Below are 22,907 nucleotides of genomic sequence, written 5' to 3'. Positions count from 1 at the left end.
TTAAATGTTAATTTTACTTTATTATTTGAAATAAATTAAATAATATTTAAAAGATAAATCTGTTTGTCAAACCAGTTTAATTAGTTATAACTATTTGAACAATTATTTATTTCAAATTGTTATGACCATTTGTTTTATCATAAAACAATTGTTTCTAATTAAGAGATTTAAAAAAATAAATCTCTTAATTAATTAATAATTTTTGGAATCTATTTTAAATTATTATTATGTCATAAAAAATTATTTCAGTTTATATAAGCTTATTCAAAATAAAATAATACTAAGTTATTAAGATTTATTTTTTAAATCTATTTATCGAACGAGTTTAAATAGTTATGACTATTTGAATAATTATTTATTTTAAATCGTTATGTTATTTTGTTTTGTCATTTTGTCATAAAACAATTGTTTATATTCATACAATTTTATTCAAAATAAAATAATATTAATTTATTAATATTCTAAAAATTAATAAATTAGAGATTTAAAAAATAACTCTATGAACTTTAAAAACTTGTTTTTCTTTCTAAGTTTGTACATAACTTTCCATTGTCTTTTTTTTTCATGAATTTTCTGTAATATTGTGCTTTGGCCAAGTCACAAACTTGGACCCTTTGAAATAGTCCATGTTGGCCAATTATATTGAATTTGTTTTCTAGAATGATTTTCTACCTATGTATATTTTATTTTCATTTAGTAAAAGTTAAAGCAAAAGCTATATTTCAATCTATGAAGAGGTACGCCAGTGATATTTTGACTAAATATTGTATAAAGCCAAATTGTAAAAGGGAATATACTTTTTTTTATAATGTAGTTAGGGAATCAAAAGCGTTACCTGTTAACAATTCTAGATATGATCATTCAATGGATCCAAAATTCAACCAATATGTCAAGTTAGGCAAAGTTTGTTCCCTCAAACATTTTCTATATCAAAATTCAATATTACTTTTAAAGGTAACTCTCCAGGAAAATACAACTGTGAAATTTGGACACAAGATTATTATCAGTGAGATTTATGGCAAGTGTGGATCACTTCTGATAAAGCAGAATTTAGATGGAGATACATCTCTACATATTGCTGCAAGGGCAAGTTAGAGAGAAACTAATGAAAATGAAATCATTAGCAAGTTTGAGATTCTGAGAATAGTTAACAAGGAAAACAACATAGTTTTGCATGAAGCTCTCGGAATGTTCATCTTAGAGTGGTTCAACTCTTGCTAAAGGTCGATCCTAAGTTAGCTTTTTTAGAAAGTTTTGTTGGTGAATCGCCTTTGTATCTTGCTTCCAAAGAAGGAAAGCTAGAGATAGTGAATGAAATTATGACATCAACAAATAAGTTCGTACCATATGGGGGTTTAGATGGCCAAACAGCTTTGCATGTTGCTATCATTGAAAGCCATTATGGTAATTTTCATGTTTGGTTCATTTATTTTCACAAATTTCTCTTGCACAACATTGTAGTTCTTACTGTTTCAAAACTCTTGTAATTCTAATTTCTATACCAAAATAGAGATATTAGATTTTTATTAAGTTATGTACAAACTTAGAAAAAAAAAACAAGTTTTTAAAGTTTCCAAATGTGACAGCTTCATAACTTTTCAAGCCATGTGCAATTTAATAGCCTAAAGTTTTGTTCTTGTTTCTTTGGATAAAAGTTGCTTAAAGGCACAAAACATGAAAACAAATGTTAATCTTTTAAATATAAAATATTGGAGGCTGGCCCAACAAAATATGACTATCCCATTTTGCAGAAAAATTTTTTTACTGCATTTACCTCAACATTATCCTCAGCTACATGACTGGTTGAAATTATTGAAATCAACATTTATTTTGTTGCCAAACATAAAACATAAACCAACCAATTTCAAAACACAATAATTCATTTCATATGGCGCAAAAAATGTGTATTTATCAGATTTTGTTTGGATTAATTTTAAAATTGAGTCAAAATAATTTGTTAAACAATTTTTATTTTATTTGAATCTACTTAATTTAAAAAATATTATCATTAATTATTATCTCAATAAATATTTTGAATTTATTAAACCATCAAATAAACCAAATAAATTAAATCTCATTCTAATTATTTTGGATTTAAAATTATTTTATCCAAATTATTTTGAGAGGCTCAATAAAATACTGTAGCTTATCTTATTTTAAATTCTTATTATTCTATTTTTTAATTTTAATTTCTTTGAAAAAAAGTCAAAAAAAAAAAAAAAAAAAAAAAAAACAGAAAGCTTGAAAACTCAAAACAGTCCAAATTCAAATAATTCCACTGTTGAATTCAAGCTGATTGCCTTATGTATTGTTGTCTAACTTGCCAGCACAAAAATTGTAAAGTCTTTCTCAAATCTCATAAAATCGAAAATTTGAATTAAAGTGTTTCTCAAATCTAAAAAATTTGGGGATTTGAACTGGATCTGGCTAAAAATTGAGACAAGAGAGGAGGCCAATCTTTTCTGAAAAAACTTTTGAAAGGCATTTTTTTCTGGAGGCCAATTTTTGGACGAAGAAGGCAATGCCAAAAATCCAACAAGCCATTGCCTCCACCGGCAACCATGTGTACCACCATACCTTCTCGCCTTAAACCGCCACCATCATCCCATTCCCTTTCCTTTGCTAGCCGATCACCAAGCCAAACCCACCGATCTCCCAAGTACCCCCCAGGAACAGCTCTCACCTACCCACCACCCACAGCCCTACTAAGATAGCCATCGAAACTGCCAAAAAATAAATAGAAACTGTCACAGCCAAAAATAAAAAATAAAAAAACCAAGCCAACAAAGCAAAAAAAAAATTACAAACAACCACAGTCCTCTATTGAGGAATCCATCGGGAAAAAAAAAAAAGAAACAGAAAAGGGCCCGTTGAGGATGAAAGGGGCTTTCAGTCATGGGATTTTTTTTTTTTTTGTTTTTATGAGTGACTTGGGAGAGTATTTTTAAGATTTTGGGAAAGGAGAGAAAAGAGCTATTTTTTTGGGCGGTGGGAACAATGGCGCCGTATGGAGGTCAGCGCGGGCGAGGAGACTTTTGGATGATCTGAACCGGTAGAAAGAAAGGATGGAAGGGGAGAAACAACATACTTTGGTTTCAGGCGACCGGACGGCGAGAAGAGTGTGAACGGCGGTTTAAAATTTCGGGTTAAAGTTTCAGATCTAAGCTATTATGAGGTGATTTGCGAAAAACAGAGGCTGAATCTAAGACAAGAAGGGAGAGAGGAGTCCACGGCTGAAATTTTGGATTCAACTGACGCCGAACGGCTGCGGTGAACGGCGGCCGGGTCGGCTACCGTCGTCGGGATCTGGGTTAGGGGAGAGTGGCCGGGTGTGTCTTTTTGGAGAGAAAATGTTGCATTTGATGCAAAAAACGGAAAACTCAGGTTTGATGCTCCTGACCGGACCCTCTTACAATGTTTGTATTTAGAAAAGTGATCAATGAATATCGAATTGTCTAATGATGTTGTAGATAAGGTATGTGCCATTACCTTGTATATTTTATCTAATTACAGGTATGCACAGTACAAGAGAATATTAGAGGAAATTGACAAGTACGAAGGTGGTTTGGAGGCATTTTCTCTTGGCTATGAGAAGCTTGACTTCACATACAGGTTACTGTTCTTCCAAATATCTAATTGTTAGCATGGACTTATTTTTCATAACTGTAATGTTTCATATTAATTGTAGCTCCCATGGTTGCATGTTATTGCCTTTTATGCTAAATATAATTTGTTTTGATTTATTACTCTTTCTAGTTCAAATGAGCAATTTTCAATTAAATAAAATTAGTGTTGGAATATTCTTGTGATTGATTTGTGTGGGAATAGTGTACATGATTTTCCAGATCTTTTATTTTTATATGTTTAAAATTTAGGCAGATCAATCTAAGAAAGAAATCAGTTCCTTGATGCTCAACAAAGTATGGAGCAAGTATTTGGTTCTTTGGTGCAAGAAAAAATTGAGAATTTTATTAAAGCCCTTAGAATTTGTCATTTCTTTATTTTTTCACTTTTATATGTTTATTTTATTTATTTATTTATTTATTTGTGAATGTCTTCTCCTTGTTTCCTTTATCATTTCTTTGTATTACATTGCTTAATAGCTATCTTGTTAACTTTAATTTTTAGTAAAAATGTTATTCTCCATTCATGTTTTCTTTTTTTGTCTTAGAAGTTGTTTTATGATAAGCTGATATTGCTTTTTTTTTTTTATATAATCTCATCTAGCTTTCAGTGAGACAGGAATAACTTATAGGGAGTAGGCACCAGGAGCTAGGGTTTTTTATGCATCATTTTAACATTTTGAGATTTTAACCATTAATCTTACTAACTTCTATGCAATCAAAAAAGTTTTATTAACTTCTAGGTGTTTTGTTTTCTCTTCAATTTTTGTGATTATTTTACTGCATTTTCTTTTTCAGTCAGCAGCACTGATTGGAAATTTTAACAATTGGAACCTAATGCAGATATTATGGGCCGGGTATGTTATGCTTTCTTGTGCAAGAATAAATGCCATGTGTGCATTGAATTGATATTTTTCATGTCTGTAAGAACTGACCTGCCATTGATGGGTTACTTGACATTAAGCGAAGTTCATAATAATTGAGCAATACTTTAGTAGGTGCACCTACAAGTGATTTTCTTTGAATGCTTTATGAATCTTCTCTTTCTATACATTACATAAATAATGCAGTCACAAGATGGAGCCGGGTATGTTATGCTTTCTTGTGCAAGAATAAATGCCACGTGTGCATTGAATTGATATTTTCCATGTCTGTAAGAACTGACCTGCCATTGATGGGTTACTTGACATTAAGTGAAGTTCATAATAATTGGGCAATACTTTAGTAGGTGCACCTACAAGTGATTTTCTTTGATTGCTTTCTGAATCTTCTCCTTCTATACATTACATAAATAATGCAGTCACAAGATGGAGTTGGTGCTGTCAAAATATCAGTAACTCCGCACTTTGTTTCTGAGGCAGCTTTCTTGCAATTTTATATCTATTGATGAACTACACATCATTTGTGTTGCTTTTAATGAGCTACTGTATTCCCTTCTTTTCTCTTCGACTCTGACCAATGTGCTCTACGATGTATGCCTTAAGAAACTGTAGTATTTGCAATACCATCTGTTCATAAGTAAATGCTTATATCTTCTCTAAATGCACATGCTGAAAGAAGTTAAAAGTTATGTAAGTTTGGTTTTTCAAAACACTTAGCTTAATGTTGAATCTGAATGTAAACATGTGTGTTGATTTACATTGGCAGTGATTTATTGTCTATTTCTATATTTAAATAACATCTAGTGTTTAATACTACAAATATTAATTGTTTTTTAACAGAATGAGTTTGGTGTCTGGGAGATCTTTTGGCCTAATAATGCTGATATTTCACCACCAATTCCCCATGGTTCTCAAGTGAAGGTAAATTACCTATAGATGCATATAAGTTTGGCTCTTGAAAGTTATTGTGCTTACATTCAAATGCTACTTGTTTATTATTTCCTTTTTCCACTTTTTAAGTCAGAGTAAAAAGAAACTATAAAAACTTACAACTCTTTCCTTGTAGATCAACAATGTATTTAACCTTTTGATCATGACCTGTGGACCAGGAACCTTTAAGTATGATGCATTTTTTTTTACGCTGATCCTATTGCATGTGTATATGGTTTGAATAAATCATTGGTTTGTACTACAACCTTCACAATAATTAATTATTAGAATTCATGACATGAAGGCATTGAAGCATTTAATGGGTTGGTCTCCGAGTCAAGCAAAATTATTCAAGGTAGCTGAGTTCAAATCCAACTAACTCCCGCCCCAAAAAGAAGGGAGAAAGAAAGAAAAGATGAAGATGAAAAAAAAAATATTTCTCTGGTATTACTAAATAATGAGTATTACTTTAGTTAATGATAATGCAAATGCCAAATAGCTAGTGACTTGGATCTTTGTTAACTGTTTTGTGTATAGAAACTTCTTAAATAGCAGTTTCAAATCAATAACATGGAAGTTGGTATGATTGCATTTTATTATGATTCTTCACCCATTTCTAAAACCCATTAAGAAGCCTAAATTTGCAATTAAACCAAAATTTATCTCTAGTTTTCATCATACTATTATTCAAAGAAAATTTGTCCCACAAACACCTTCAGTCTTTATCTTCCATGCTACATTTTGATATGGTTAATCCATTTCCTAGTTTTCTTAATATTATCAACTCTGAGATGCAGGAGCCAATAATTAGCACATATGCCAACTTTAGAGATGATGTGCTTCCCCACATTAAAAGACTTGGATATAATGCTGTTCAAATCGTGGCTATTCAAGAGCACTCGCATTATGTTAGATTTGGGTATTATCTCCATCAAAATATCAACTCATCTTTATTTGTTGCTGTTTATGTTTGTTAGCTTGTACTAAAATGTTATGTTTTGGATGTAAACAGAAATATTTCTTCAGAATTTAGTTTTGGTTATGGAAACTAACCTCTTCTACTTTTAACAAGTTGCATTTAATATGTTGCAGGTATCATGTGACAAACTTCTTTGCACCAAGTAGCCGTTTTGGCACCCTTTATGATCTTAAGTCACTGATAGATAGGGCTCACGAGTTGGGTCTACTTGTTCTTATGGATATTGTGCACAGGTAATAATTGGACTTGTAGGAGAATATTATTTCTAGAAACACACCCTTCAGCTTTATTAGCTGTTACAGTTTTTGTGCAAACGGTTTTTCCCAGCTTTTTCGTACCAAAAATGAACATATAAACTCTTTTTCTTCTTCTTTTCCTGCTTAGACTGTATGGTCATTCTTCCAGTAGACTTGATGCAAATATGGCCATCAGAATTTAGGTTGTTATTGTTCCTTTCTTTAACTATGTTTTTTCTAGTTGTTTTTGGCTTCCTAAAAGGTTTCTAAAGAACAAACCTAAAGGGGAGAAAGCAAAGTCATAATTGTTTGAAAATATATATGATTAAATGCAATAGAATTTTTAGTATAATTGTTCTATTAAAAGAGGAATCATAGTATTTTGTTCTACAAGAGATTATATTTTTTATTTTTAATTCTTTTAAAGTATTATTGTCTTTTCTACCGAAATGTACTTTCTGCTTCTGGAAGCAAAAAGCTAGTAGCAAAAACAACTACCAAATGGAATCTTACTGTATTGTTTACAGTGAAAATTTTTATATTTGGCATGTCATTAATGTTAAATTCTTTTCTAAGCTGTAGCAAATTTTTATTCAAGTATTTGCTCTGTTGCTTTAAGTAAGTAATCTTTTGCTATAAGTCTCAGTTAATTTTTATTCTTTAGTTAAATTAAGTTATTAATTAATTTTCTCATCCATCTTTGTATCTGACTGATGACGAATACAACCATTTATCTAATAATGTGTTAGATGGATTGAACATGTTTGATGGAACCAATGCTCATTACTTCCACTCGGGGTCAAAGGGTCACCACTGGATGTGGGATTCTCGCCTTTTTAATTGTGGAAGCTGGGAAGTATGTACTTCTATTGAAACTTCTCTTAAACAATAGCTTGTTGAAAGATTTTGGCTTCCTTCCATCCTATTGTGTGTAAATATTAATTTTTACTTGTTGCTTTAGGTACAAAGGTTTCTTCTTTCAAATGCAAGATGGTGGCTTGAAGAATGCAAGTTTGACGGGTTCAGATTTAATGTTGTGACTTCAATGATTACACCTATCATGGGTTGCAGTTAATATCTGAGTGAGTTTGCAGATTTTCTATTCTGCTTGGTGTTATATAATAAGTTACTCGCATGTTTAGATGTTAATTATCAAAGTTTTGACTTTATGTTATACAGAGAAGTAGAACTGATGTAACATTTGGTTCTTGTAAGTGGTGAAGCATCATTTCTCTATGTTTGTTTCTTAACTAAATTCTCTTGAGGATTCAAGGTTTTTAGTGTCATTGCATCTTTATAATGTATTATCCCAGCTTAACCTTTGTTTTCTTGAACTTGCTATAGGTAACATTTACTAGAAACTACAATAAGTACTTCGGAAATGCAACTAATGTAGATGCTGTTGTCTATCTGATGCTGGTTAATCATATGATTCATGGGCTATATCTTGAGGCTGTCATCATTGGTGAAGATGTATATTCTATAACTCCTCTTTGAGTCACATTGAGCATACTTAGACTTATAATCGTTTATCTGTTCCAGAATTATGATGTCTGCTTTAAGTCTCCTGTCTCTTGTATAGCAATATTTGTTGAACTAGGTTGCATAAATGGAATGGGGTTTCAATACTTTTTTATGTGATGCATGAGGATGCTAAGTGTAGAAACGATTTTGAAAAAGTTTGCACACGATACTTGTGTGCGAAGCCTACCAAACATTTGTGTATTGTTCATGTTTTTCTAATTCTCTACTGCTTCATCACTTCTCTTCATGCATCAATTGAATCCATATGCCATGAATAAGTAGGTTACCCTGCTAGTAGTTAAGTGTTTTAATATTGTAGAATGAACTAAAGAATTGTTAAAAATGCTTGTTGTAAATTGAACTAATTTTTATTGTAGACGAAGAGTTATGGAAACATAGCAACTAAAGATGCCAAAAATGAAAATTCCAAAAACACTTGAAGGGAACAAACAGGCATCTCTAGAAATCTTAAAATATCCTTGCTTTTCACATATTTCATCTTTTGTGCAAATAATTCACCTAAAGAGCTACTAGCACAATAAAAGGTAATTTATGTTTTACACTTTAGAAATATTAGCATAGTAAGGAACATTTAATTGATAAAATGTTTATATTGGAGTGATTAGTTGCAGATTTTCATATATTATTTGCAAAAATAACATTCTTTAAGTTCTATTAATATTGAAGAGGAAAAGAAACAATAGTTGAAGGTATACTTCCACCATCTTAAATTGTCATCTGTCATAATAATCAGTTCTTCCCTGCTTTTCTCTTTGACTCTAACCCATGTTCTCTAAGATGTATGCCTTAAGAATCTGTAGTATTTGCAATACCAGCTGTTCATAAGTCAATGCTTATATCTTCTCTAAATGCACATGCCGAAAGAAGTTAAAAGTTATTTAAGTTTGGTTTGTCAAAACACTTAGCTTAATGTTAAATCTGAATGTAAACATGGATCTTTTTAAATGTATGTGAGCATGAATATTCTTCTTAATGGACCAAAGATTGGGTGTATAGTCTGGTGCAGTTGGTATTCTTAAAAGCTCCAAATAGAAAAGTTAAGAAGATAAACGTTGTCAAAGTTGTTATAATTAAGTGCAAAAGTCGCCTTGCTTATGTAACAATTAATTGTATCAGCTAATTCATATATTTAATGCCATGCAGTCTCAAGTATAAAAGGGAAGGTGACTATGTTCTAAGTGCTTAGAAAGCTGTGTTGATTTACACTGGCAGTGATCTATTGTCTATTTCTATATTTAAATAACATCTAGTGCTTAATTCTACAATATTAATTGTTTTTTAACAGAATGAGTTTGGTGTCTGGGAGATATTTTGGCTAATAATGCTTATGGTTCACCACCAATTCCCCATGGTTCTCAAGTGAAGGTAAATTACCCGTAGATGAACATAAGTTTGGCTCTTGAAACTTATTGTGCTTTACATTCAAATACTACTTGTTTATTATTTTCTTTTTCCACTTTTTTAAGTTAGAGTAAAAAGAAACTATTAAAACTTGCAACTTTTTCCCTGTAGATCAACAAGGTATTTAACCTTTTGATCATGATCTGAGGACCAAGAACCTTTAAGTATGATGCTTTTTTTTAACACTGATCCTATTACATGTGTATATGGTTTGAATAAATCATTGGTTGTAGTACAACGTTCACAATAATTAATTACTAGAATTCATGACATAAAGGCATTGAAGTATTTACTGGGGCGGTCTCTAAGTCAAGCAAAATTATTCAAGGTAGCTGAGTTCAAATCCAACTAATTCCTATCCTAAAAGGAAGGGAGAAAGAAAGAAAGAAAAGATGAAGATGGAAAAAAAAAATATTTTTTTGGTGGACTATTATGATCATGTCAATTATCATTCATCCAAACCTCTTTTTCCATGTGTCTATTTTAACTTTTTGACCATATAATTGTAGATTCATATGGAAACTCCATCTAGGATAAAGGACTCCATTCTTGCTTGGATCAAGTTCTCTATTCGAGCACTAGGTGAAATCTCATACAACGGAATATACTATGATCCGCCAGAAGAGGTATAATTAATTGCTGTTTGATCTTTTGGTTTTATTGGAAAGATTAGATAAGTTATTCTTTTCAAACTATAAGTAGCTGAAACATTTGGAGCTTGGGGAAAATTAGAAATACCAACTAATGTTTATGATAATTTTAAAATGACTGCATGTGTGTGAGGATACATAAACAAAAGCATGCATGCATGCCTGCACACAAATATGATTAATTGATATATAAACGAATAATGAATTTCTTATTCTTCTTAGAGTAGGTTGTTTTGATGAACTTCTTCCTTTATAACGTTAATATTAACATGAATGCCCTTAAAGGTTTTTAAGAAAACAATTTTGATTGGTTCTTTTTCATATATGAAGTCAGTTTCTAAATTGTGTTCTCGCTTGTTCAAGTTTAATCACTGCACAGCACAATCAACTTAGTTTAGTCTATAATATGTCTTATCTCAAATTTTGGTACTCTTTATCCTGACTAATGATTTTTATACTATAACAGGAAAAGTATGTATACAAACACCCCCAGCCAAAAGGACCAAAATCACTTAAGTCTATGAATCACATGTTGGAATGGGTAGCATGGTATGCATCTTCCTTTCCCTTGCATGTAGCAAATTGTTATTCAACTTTTCTGTCTTTATGTTGAATTGCATTTCCTTGATTTATTTAATCTTAAAAGAGGAAACCTTAAGTTTGATAAAAAGCTTCATTAAATGCTATCATGTGTGTGATCATATTTTTTATGCTATTTCTTTCAATCTTTCCTATGAAGTGTTCTTGCAAGGTTTTTGAGACCGAAAAGTGAAGTAGGAGGCGTTATAAGGCAATACATTTTACAGGAAAATTTATCTTAGTATCTGTATTTAAACTATCAATTTTACCTCCCCTCTTCCCAAAAAAAAAAAACAAAACACAAGGAAGATAAAGAAACATTTTGACTTGCATTGAACATCTTTAAGAGCATCAAACAGTATAGCTATCTGGAAAGGCCTGTAAATTTTGAAACGGAACTTTCTTGCATCCCATAGGCAGAGTGGGCTCTTTTAAAGAGAAAATTTGTCAAATTAAGCTAGCAAAAAGCCACATAGGTGCATGCGGCCTACTTTTCGTGTTCTTTGGTTAAAGGAAGTCCTTCCATTTGGATTATACTAAATAATGAGTATTACTTTAGTTAATGATAATGCAAATGCCAAACAGCTAGTGACTTGGACCTCTGTTAACTGCTTTGTGTATAGAAATATCTTAAATAGTAGTTTCAAATCAATAACATAGAAGTTGGTTTGATTGCATTTCATTATGATTCTTTACCCATTTCTAAAACCCATTAAGAAGCCTAAATTTGCAATTAAACCAAAACTTATCTCTAGTTTTCGTCATACTATCATTCAAAGAAAGTTTGTCCCACAAACTCCTTCAGTCTTTATCTTCCATGGTACACTTTGGTATGGTTAATCCATTTCCTAGTTTTCTTAATATTATCAACTTTGAGATGCAGGAGCCAATAATTAACACATATGCCAACTTTAGAGATGATGTGCTTCCTTGCATTAAAAGAGTTGGATATAATGCTATTCAAATCATGGCTGTTCAAGAGCACTTATATTATGCTTGATTTGGGTATTATCTCCATCAAAATATCAACTCATCTTTATTTGTTGCTGTTTATGTTTGTTAACTTGTACTAAAATGTTATGTTTTGGATGTAAACAGAAATATTTCTTCAGAATTTAGTTTTGGTTATGGAAACTAACCTCTTCTACCTTTAACAAGTTGCATTTAATATGTTGCAGGTATCATGCGACAAACATCTTTGCACCAAGCAGTCGTTTTGGAACCCCTGATAATCTTAAGTCATTGATAGATAAGGCTCACGAGTTGGGTCTACTTGTTTATATGGATATTGCGCACTGGTAATAATTGGACTTGCAGGAGAATATCATTTCTAAAAACACACCCTTCAGCTTTATTTGCTGTTACAGTTTTTGTGCAAATGGTTTTTCCCAGCTTTTTCGTACCAAAAATGAAAATATAAATTCTTTTTCTTCTTTTCCTGCGTAGATTGTATGGTCATTCTTCCAATAGACTTGATGCAAAAATGGTCATGAGAATTTAGGTTGTTATTGGTCCTTACTCTTACTATGTTTTTTCTAATTGTTTTTGGCTTCCTAAAAGGTTTCTAAAGAACAAACCTAAAAGGGAAAAAGCAAAGTCATAATTGTTTGAAAATATATATGATTAAATGAGTAGAATTTGTAATATACTTGTTCTATTAAAAGACGAATCATAGTATTTTGTTCTACAAGAGATTATATTTTTTATTTTTAGTTCTTTTAAAGTATTATTGTCTTTTCTATCCAAATGTACTTGCTGCTTCTGAAAGCAAAAAGCTAGTAGCAGAAACAACTACCAAATGGAATCTTACTATATTGTTTACAATGAAAGTTTTTATCTTTTGTATGTTGTTAATGTTAAATTCTTTTCTAAGCTATAGCAAATTTTTATTCAAGTATTTGCTTTGTTACTTTGAGTAAGTAATCTTTTGCTATAAGTCTCAATTAATTTTTATTCTTTAGTTAATTTAAGTTATTAATTAATTTTTTCATCAATATTTGTATCTGATTGATGTTTGACAAATACAGCCATGCATCTAATAATGTGTTAGATGGATTGAACATGTTTGATGGAACCGATGCTCATTACTTCCACTCGGGGTCAAGAGGTCACCACTGGATGTGGGATTCTCGCCTTTTTAATTTTGGAAGCTGGGAAGTATGTACTTCTACTGAAACTTCTCTTAAACAATAGCTTGTTGAAAGATTTTGGCTTCCTTCCATCCTATTGTGTGTAAATATTAATTTTTACTTGTTGCTTTAGGTACAAAGGTTTCTTCTTTCAAATGCAAGATGGGACTAGAAGAATACAAGTTTGATGGGTTCAAATTTGATGTTGTAACTTCAATGATGTACACCTATCATGGGTTGTAGGTAATATCTGAATGAGTTTGCAGATTTTCTATTTTGCTTGGTGTTATATAATAAGTTACTTGCATGTTCAGATGTTAATTACCAAAGTTTTGACTTTATGTTATATAGAGAAGTAGAACTGATGTAACATTTGGTTTTTGTAAGTGGGGAAGCATCATTTCTCTATGTTTTGTTTCTTAATAAATTCTCTTGAGGACTAAAGGTTTTTAGTGTCATTGCATCTTTATAATGTATTATCCTGGCTTAACTTTTGTTTTCTTGAACTTGCTATAGGTAGCATTTATTGGAAACTACAATGAGTACTTCGGATAAGCAACTAATGTAGATGCTATTGTCTATCTGATGCTGGTTAATCATATGATTCGTGGGGTTTATCCTGAGGCTGTCACCATTGGTGAAGATGTATGTTCTATAACTCTTCTCTGAGTCACATTATCCTTCAACTTATAATCATTTATCTAACCCAGAACTATGATGTTCGCTTTAAGTCCCCTGTTTCTTTGATTATCGACTGCACATGGCCATTGTTAATAAATGGATTGAGCTTGATTATTGAAAAATGCTAAATTGATTATTTTTTGATTTCTTGTGAAAATTTTGAAATATATTTTGTGCTTGATTGTTATGTCGTAATTTATTTGATTGTCTATGATTTTGGATTGTGATGAAATATTTTTCAAATATGCTTGCTCTTGTGCTTACTTGACTTATTTCTTGATTTATGATTTTAATTTGATGCATGATTAGCTAATTTATCTTAACTAAAATATATTATTGGCTCATCTATTATTCATGTCGTGTGCTTATGTGCATATGATTGAGCTTTACTTGACATGGTTGAAATATGGATTAAGTGATTTTCTTATAATGCTTATGTTTGTCTTAAATCATTGTTGATTATAGCTTATAATTTGTGTAGATATATTTATGCTTTTGTGGTGAAATTTTCTTGATTATATTTCTGATGATAAGCATCTTTTTTGAGTTTTTTGAATTCTATAGGGCCTTAAATTGGTTTTGACATATTTCTTGGTGATTTACTAAATATATATGAAATATTGAATATACCCATTTTGTGTTCATGAATAATGTAAAAGGTTTTATTTTTACACATTGCATGAGAACTTTAGCTTTAGTGACAATATTGTGATATATGATGTTTAACTTGATACATGGTTTTTAGTTTAAGTTTATATACACACACACACATATATATCTCCTTTCTAATTAGAAAATTGGGCTTAGTGAACAAAATTTCATTTGTCTATAATGATTTAGATAGAATATGGAATTTATTTCAAACAATTGGTATAATTTTTATCAATTGATTTTCTTTATGTTTCTAATGAAAATTTTTTGTCAAAATTTTTTTCTAAATTTATGTTAGGAGAACTTGAAACAAACATGAACTAACATTTTTTGGATTTTAAATAGAACAAGCAAAGCAAATCATTTATCTATCCCAGAATTATGATATCCGCTTTAAGTTCCCTGTTTCTTCTATAGTAACATTTGTTGCATTGGGTTGCGTAAATGAAATGGGGTTTCAATACTTTTTTACATGATCCATGAGGATGCTAAGTGTAGAAATGGATTTGAAAAAGATTGCGCACATGTATTTGTGTTATTTGTGTATTGTACATGTTTTTCTAATTCTTTACTACTTCATCACTTCTCTTAATGCATCAATTGAATCCATATGCCATGAATAAGTAAATTACTCTGCTAGTAGTTAAGTGTTTTGATATTGTAGAATGAACTAAAGAATTTGTTAAAAATGCTTGTTGTAAATTGAACTAATTTTTATTGTAGACGAAGAGTTATGGAAACATAACAACTAAATATGCCAAAAATGAAAATTCCAAAAACACTTCAAGGGAACAACTAAAAATCTCTAGAAATCTTAAAATATCCTTGCTTTTCACATATTTCAACTTTTGTGCAAATAATTCACCAAAAGAGCTACTAGCACAATAAAAGGTAATTTATGTTTTACCCTTTAGAAATATTAGCATAGTAAAGAACATTTAATTGATAAAATGTTTATATTGGAGTGATTAGTTGCAGATTTTCATATATTATTTGCAACAATAACATTCTATAAGTTCTATGAACATTGAAGAGGAAAAGAACTAACAGTTGAAGGTAGACTTCCACCATCTTAAATTGTCATCTGTCATAATAATCAATTAAATAATTAGAAAAACAAATAAAGGATAATACTTAGAGGAATGTAATAGAGATGAGTAATTCTTTTGGGAAAATGTCAATATTCTTTATCTTCATTATGCTAATTGTGCAATTGTGTATGCTACAGGTGAGTGAAATGCCTACATTTTGCCTTCCTGTCCAAGATGGTGTCAGATTTGATTATTGATTGCACATGGCCATTGTTGATAAATGGATTGAGCTTGATTATTGAAAAATGCTAAATTGATTATTTCTTGATTTCTTGTGAAAATTTTGAAATATATTTTGTGCTTGATTGTTATGTTGCAATTTATTTGATTGTCTATGATTTTGGATTGTGATTAAATGTTTTTCAAATATGCTTGCTCTTGTGCTTATTTGACTTATTTCTTGAGTTATGATTTTAATTTGATGCATGATTAGCTAATTTATCTTAATTAAAATATATTTATTGGCTCATCTATTGTTCATGTCATGTGTGTTTATATGAATATGACTGAGCTTTCTTTGATATGGTTGCAACATTGATTAAGTGATTTTTTTTATAATGCTTATGTTTGTCTTAAATCATTGTTGATTATGGCTTATAATTCATGTAGATATATTTATGCTTTTATAATGAAATTTTTTTGATTATGTTTTTTATAACGATTTTGCAAATGATATCCAAATATCAATAGTATCTCACAAATTCTTTAAAACATTCATGAATGTGCCTAAAAATTGCGTCTAGAGTATAAACGCAACGAAAAATTAAAATCTTGCAAAAGGTTTTTATAGCACAATTTGAAATTGTGCAAATTGATTTTTTGCCCATAATTGATATTTTAAGCTTCAAAATCTTTTATAACTTGCTTTTTAATATTGTGAAAAATTAAAATCAATGTAAGTTATCATGTTCCTCCATTTGAGCAATGTTAAAACATTGGATTCAAGATATTTAAATTCATTTTCATTTGAAAATTTGTTAAAATAATATTTCATATTTTAAAGTTTCACTCTAGCAAAATATGGTTTTTGAAGCAAAAGCATAAAGCTTTAAAAAAACATTAAGCTTTTGAGCTCGTGCATAATATATAAAAGCAATTAGCACATAGTTAATCACATTAGGGACCAATAATAAATTTGTAAATGATATCTAAATATTAACAGCATCTCATAAATTTCTTAAAGCATTTATGAATCCTCGTAAAAAATGCGTCTAGAGCAAAAATGCGATGAAAAATTAAAATTGTGCAAACGGTTTTTATATCACAATTTGAGTACGTAGATAATCAAATTAGGTGCCAATAATGATTTCACAAATGGTATTCAAATATTAATAGCATCCCACAAATTTTTTAAAGCATTCATGAATCCCCTTAAAAAAATGCGTCTAGAGTAGAAAAGCGATAAAAAATTAAAATCGTGTAAATGATTTTTATATCACAATTTGAAATCATGTAAATGGTTTTTATGCCCATAATTGCTCAAAAATAAAATTTTGACATTTTGAGCTCTAAAATCTTTAATAACTTACACTTTAACACTGTTAAAATTTAAAATCAATGTAAGTTATCATGTTTTTCTGTTTGAGCAAATTTAAAATATTGGATTCAAGATATTTAAACTCATTTTTATTTAAAAACTTACTAAAATAATATTTCATACTTCAAAGCTCAACTCTAGCAGAAATGGTTTTCAAAGCAAAGCATAAAGCTTAAAAAAATATTAAGCTTTTGAGCTTGTGCATAACATATAAAAATAAGTTAGCACGCAGTTAATCAGATCAAGTGCCAATAACAATTTCGTAAATGATATCCAAATATCAGCATCCCACAAATTTCTTAGAACATTCAGGAATCCCCATAAAAAATGCCTCCGGAGCAAAAACGTGATGAAAAATTAAAATTGCGCAATCAGTTTTTATATCACAATTTGAAAATCGTGCAAATGGTTTTCATGCCCGTAATCACACAATAACAAAATTTTGACATTTTAAGCTCCAAAATCCTTCATAACTTGCACTTTAACACTGTGAAAAATTAAAATCAATACAAGTTATCATGTTTCCTTTTTGAGCATGTTTAAAACATTGGATTCAAGATATTTAAACTCATTTCCATTTTAAAACTTACTAAAACAATATTTCAAACTTCAAAGCTCGGGTCTAGCAGAAATGGTTTTCAAACCAACATAATGCTTCAAAAAAAACATTAAGCTTTTCACCTTATGCATAATATATAAAAACAAGTTAGCACACAATTAATCACATCTGGCACCAATAACGATTTCGCAAATGATATCCAAATATTAACAGCATCCCACAAATTCCTTAGAGCATTCATGAATCCCCTGAAAAAATGCTTCTATAGTAGAAACGCGACCAAAAATTAAAATCGTGCAAATAGCTTTCATGCCCACAATAGCTCAAAAACAAAATTTTGACATTTTGAGCTCCAAAATCCTCCATACTTTAACATTCTGAAAAATTAAAACCAATGCAAGTTATCATGTTTCTCTGTTTAAGCAAGTTTAAAACATTGGATTCAAGATATTCAAACTCATTTTCATTTAAGCACTTGTGAAAACAATATTTCATAGTTCAAAGCTCAGCTCTAGCAGAATTGGTTTTCAAAGCAAAGCATAACGCTATGAAAAACTTTAAGCTTTTAAGCTTGTTCATAATATATAAAAACAAGTTAGCACACAGTTAATCACATCAGGTACCAATAACAATTTCAAAATGATATCCAAATATAAGCAGCATCCCACAAAATCCTTAGAGCATTCATGAATCCCTCTAAATAATGCGTCTAGAGCATAAACGAAATCAAAAATTAAAATCACACTAATGGATTTTATGTCACAATTTGAAATCGTGCAAATGGTTTTCACTCCCATAATCGCTCAAAAACAAAATTTTGACATTTTAAGCTCTAAAATCCTCCATAACTTGCACTTTAACACTGTGAAAAATTAAAACCAATGCAAGTTATAATGTTTCTATGTTCGAGCAAGTTTAAAACATTAGATTCAAGATATTCAAGCTCATTTCCATTTAAAAACTTTCTAAAACAATGTTTCATACTTCAAAGCTCGGCTTTAGCAGAAATGGTTTTCAAACCAAAGCATAAAGCTACGAAAAACAGTTTTGAGCTTCTACATAATATATAAAAATAAGTTAGCACACAGTTAATCACATCAGGCGCCAATAATGATTTCACAAATGATATCCACATATCAGCAGCATCACACATATTCCTTAGAGCTTTCATGAATCCCCCTAAAAAATGCGCCTAGAGCAGAAACGCAATGAAACGTTAAAATCGTTCAGATGGTTTGTGTATCACAATTTGAAATCGTGCAAATGGTTTTCATTCCTATAATCGCTCAAAACCAAAATTTTGACATTTTGGGCTCCAAAATCCTTCGTAACTCGCACTTTAACACTGTGAAAAATTAAAACCAATCCAAGTTATCATATTTCTCTGGTTGAGCAAGTTTAAAACATTGGATTCAAGATATTCAAACTCATTTCCATTTAAAAACTTGCTAAAACAATATTTCATACTTCAAATCTCTGCTCTAGCAGAAAATGGTTTTCAAAGCAAAGCATAATGCTTCAAAAAAACATTAAGCTTTTGAGCTTGTGCATATTATATAAAAACAAGTTAGTACACAGTTAATCACATCAGGCACCAATAACGATTTCGTAAATAATATCCAAATATCAGCAGCATCACACAAATTCCTTAGAGCTTTCATGAATCCCCCTAAAAAATGCGTCTAGAGCATAAATGGAACAAAAAATTAAAAACAAGCAAATGATTTTTATATCACAATTTGAAATCGTGCAAATGGTTTTCACGCCCATAATCGGTCAAAAACAAAATTTTGGCATTTTGAGCTCCAAAATCCTCCATAACATGCACTTTAACACTGTTAAAAATTAAAAACTAATTCAAGTTATAATGTTTCTCTATTTGAGCAAGTTTGAAACATTGGATTCAAGATATTCAAACTCATTTCCATTTTAAAACTTGCTAAAACAATATTTCATACTTCAAAGCTCGGCTCTAGCAGAAATGATTTTCAAAACAAAGCATAAAGCTACAAAAAACATTAAGCTTTTGAGCTTGTGCATAATATATAAAAACAAGTTAGTAGACAGTTAATCACATCAGGCGCCAATAATGATTTCACAAATAATATCCAAATATCAGCAGCATCTCACAAATTCCTTATAGCATTCATGAATCCCCCTAAAAAATGCATCTAGAGCAGAAATGCAACGAAAAATTCAAATCATGCAAACGGTTTTTATATCACAATTTGAATTCGTGCAAATGGTTTTCATGCCCATAATCGCTCAAAAACAAAATTTTGACATTTTGAGCTCCAAAATCCTCCATAACTTACACTTTAACACTGTGAAAAATTAAAACCAATGCAAGTTATCATATTTCTCTATTTAAGCATGTTTAAAACATTGGATTCAAAATATTCAAACTCATTTCCATTTAAAAACTTGCTAAAAAAATATTTCAGACTTCAAAGCTCGGCTCTAGCAGAAATGGTTTTCAAAGCAAAGCATAAAGCTACAAAAAAACATTAAGCTTTTGAGCTTGTGCATATTATATACAAACAAGTTAGCACACAGTTAATCACATTAGTTACCAACAACGATTTCGCAAATGATATCCAAATATCAGCAACATCCCACAAATTCCTTAGAGCATTCATGAATCCCCCTAAAATATGCATCTAGAGCAGAAACGCATCAAAAAATTAAAATCACAAAAATGGTTTTTATATCACAATTTGAAATCATGCAAATGGTTTTCCAGCCCATAATCGCTCAAAAACAAAATGTTGACATTTTGGGCACCAAAATCCTCCACAACTTGCACTTTAACACTGTGAAAAATTAAAACCAATACAAGTTATAATGTTTCTCTGTTTGAGCAAGTTTAAAACATTGGATTCAAGATATTCAAACTCATTTCCATTTAAAAAGTTGCTAAAACAATATTTCAAATTTCAAAAATCGGCTCTGGCAGAAATGCTTTTCAAAGCAAAAGCATGAAGCTTTGAAAAACATTAAGCTTTTGAGCTTGTGCATAATATATAAAAGCAAGTTAGCACACAGTTAATAACATTAGGTGCCAATAATGATTTCACAAATGATATCCAAATATCAGCAGCATGCCCTAAATTCCTTAGAGTATTCATGAATCCCCTAAAAAATGCACCAAGAGCAGAAACACAACAAAAAATTAAAATCATGCAAACGGTTTTTATATCACAATTTGAAATCGCGCAAATGGTTTTCAAGATATTCAAACTCATTTCCATTTAAAAACTTGCTAAAACAATATTTCATACTTCAAAGCTCGGCTCTAGCAGAAATGGTTTTCAAAGCAAAGCAGAAAGCTACGAAAAATATTAAGGTTTTGAGCATGTGCATAACATATAAAAACAAGTTAGTACACAGTTAATCACATCAAGTACCAATAACGATTTCGCAAATGATATCCAAATATCAGCAGCATCTCACAAAGTCCTTAGAGCATTCATCAATCCCCCTAAAAACTGTGTCTAGAGCAGAAATGCAATGAAAAATTCAAATCACACAAACGTTTTTATATCACAATTTGAAATCGTGCAAATGTTTTCATTCTCATAATCGCTCAAAAAATTTTTCTGAAATTTTAGCTCCAAAATCCTCCATAACTTGCACTTTAACACTGACAAATTAAAACCAATGCAGTTATCTTGTTTCTCTGTTTGAACAAGTTTAAAACATTGGATTCAAGATATTAAAACTCATTTCCATTTAAAAGCTTGCTAAAACCATATTTCATACTTCAAAACTCGGCTCTCGTAGAAATGGCTTTCTAAGCAAAAGCTACAAAAAACATTAAGCTTTTGAGCTTTTGCAAAATATATAAAAACAAGTTAGCAGACAGTTAATTACATCAGACGCCAATAACGATTTCGCAAATGATATCCAAATATTAGTAGCATCCCACAAATTCCTTGGAGCATTCATGAATCCCCCTAAAAATGCGTTTAGAGCAGAAACCCATGGAAAAAATAAAATCGCGCAAATGGTTTTTATAACTCCATTCGAAATCGTGCAAACGGTTTTCAAGCCCATAATCGCTCAAAACCAAAATTTTGACATTTTGGGCTCCAAAATCCTCTGTAACTTGCACTTTAACACTGTGAAAAATTAAAACCAATCCAAGTTATCATATTTCTCTGTTTGAGCAACTTTAAAACATTTAAATTCAAGATATTCAAACTCATTTCCATTTAAAAACTTGCTAAAACAATATTTCATACTTCAAATCTCGGCTCTAGCAAAAATGGTTTTCAAAGCAAAGCATAATGCTTCAAAAAAACATTAAGCTTTTGAGCTTGTGCATATTATATAAAAACAAGTTAGTAGATAGTTAATCACATCAGGCACCAATAACGATTTCACAAATGATATCCAAATATCAGCAGCATCTCATAAATTCCTTGTAGCATTCATGAATCCCCCTAAAAAATGTGTCTAGAGCAGAAATGCAGCGAAAATTCAAATCGTGCAAATGGTTTTCTTGCCTATAATCGCTCAAAAACAAAAATTTGACATTTTGAGCTCTAAAATCCTCATAACTTGCACTTTAACCTTGTGAAAAATTAAAACCAATGCAAGTTATCATGTTTCTCTGTTTGAGCAAGTTTAAAACATTGGATTCAAGATATTAAAACTCATTTCAATTTAAAAACTTGCTAAAACAATATTTCATACTTCAAAGCACGGCTCTCATAGAAATGGTTTACTAAGCAAAGCATAATGCTACAAAAAACATTAAGCTTTTGAGCTTGTGCAAAATATATAAAAACAAGTTAGCAGACAGTTAATTACATCAAACGCCAATAACTATTTCGCAAATGATATCCAAATATCATTTGCATCCCACAAATTCCTTAGAGTATTCATGAATCCCCCTAAAAATGCGTTTAGAGCAGAAACCCATGGAAAAATTAAAATCACGCAAATGATTTTATATCACAATTTGAAATCGTGCAAATGGTTTTCAAGAACATAATCGCTAAAAAAACAAAATTTTGACATTTTTGGCTCCAAAATCCTCCATAAATTGCACTTTAACACTGTGAAAAATAAAGACCAATACAAGTTATCATGTTTCTATGTTTGAACAAGTTTAAAACATTGGATTCAAGATATTCAAACTCATTTCCATTTAAAAACTAGCTAAAACAATATTTTATACTCAAAGCTCGGCTTTAGCAGAAATGGTTTTCAAAGCAAAGCATAAAGCCACAAAAAACATTAAGCTTTTGGGCTTGTGCATAATATATAAAAATAAGTTAGCAGAAAGTTAATCACGTCAGGCACAAATAACGATTTCGTAAATGATATCCAATTATCAGCAGCATCCCAGAAATTCCTTAGAGCATTCATTAATCCCCCCTAAAAAATGCAACTAGAGCAGAAATGCAACAAAAAATTAAATTTGTGCA

General features: G+C 30.5%; 1 long non-coding RNA gene and 1 pseudogene across 3 annotated transcripts; both read left to right on the top strand.

The window, feature by feature from the left end:
• Positions 1-2,342: 2,342 nt before the first annotated feature.
• On the top strand, positions 2,343-7,629 carry LOC111290421 (uncharacterized). Of its 2 annotated transcripts, none has more exons than XR_016334566.1 (6): positions 2,343-3,384; positions 3,514-3,612; positions 4,422-4,480; positions 5,345-5,425; positions 6,527-6,646; positions 7,611-7,629. It is a non-coding gene; the product is annotated as an uncharacterized LOC111290421 (long non-coding RNA). The 2 variants fall into 2 exon arrangements; XR_016334565.1 differs by lacking the exon at positions 7,611-7,629 and adding an exon at positions 7,399-7,416.
• Positions 7,630-7,828: 199 nt separating this feature from the next.
• Positions 7,829-15,746, top strand: LOC111290444 (1,4-alpha-glucan-branching enzyme 2-2, chloroplastic/amyloplastic-like; annotated as a pseudogene). The gene is made up of 11 exons (XR_016334564.1): positions 7,829-7,859; positions 7,994-8,122; positions 9,480-9,559; positions 10,105-10,221; positions 10,712-10,794; positions 11,708-11,829; positions 12,003-12,122; positions 12,852-12,981; positions 13,087-13,196; positions 13,470-13,598; positions 15,514-15,746. The product of XR_016334564.1 is annotated as a 1,4-alpha-glucan-branching enzyme 2-2, chloroplastic/amyloplastic-like (transcript).
• The last annotated feature ends 7,161 nt before the right edge of the window (positions 15,747-22,907 follow it).

This window comes from Durio zibethinus, chromosome 27 (assembly GCF_047325235.1).
Source record: "Durio zibethinus cultivar Kanyao isolate XHJ-2024 chromosome 27, ASM4732523v1, whole genome shotgun sequence".
Classification (NCBI taxonomy): Eukaryota; Viridiplantae; Streptophyta; class Magnoliopsida; order Malvales; family Malvaceae; genus Durio; species Durio zibethinus.
This window is presented reverse-complemented; position numbering and strand designations above follow the sequence as displayed.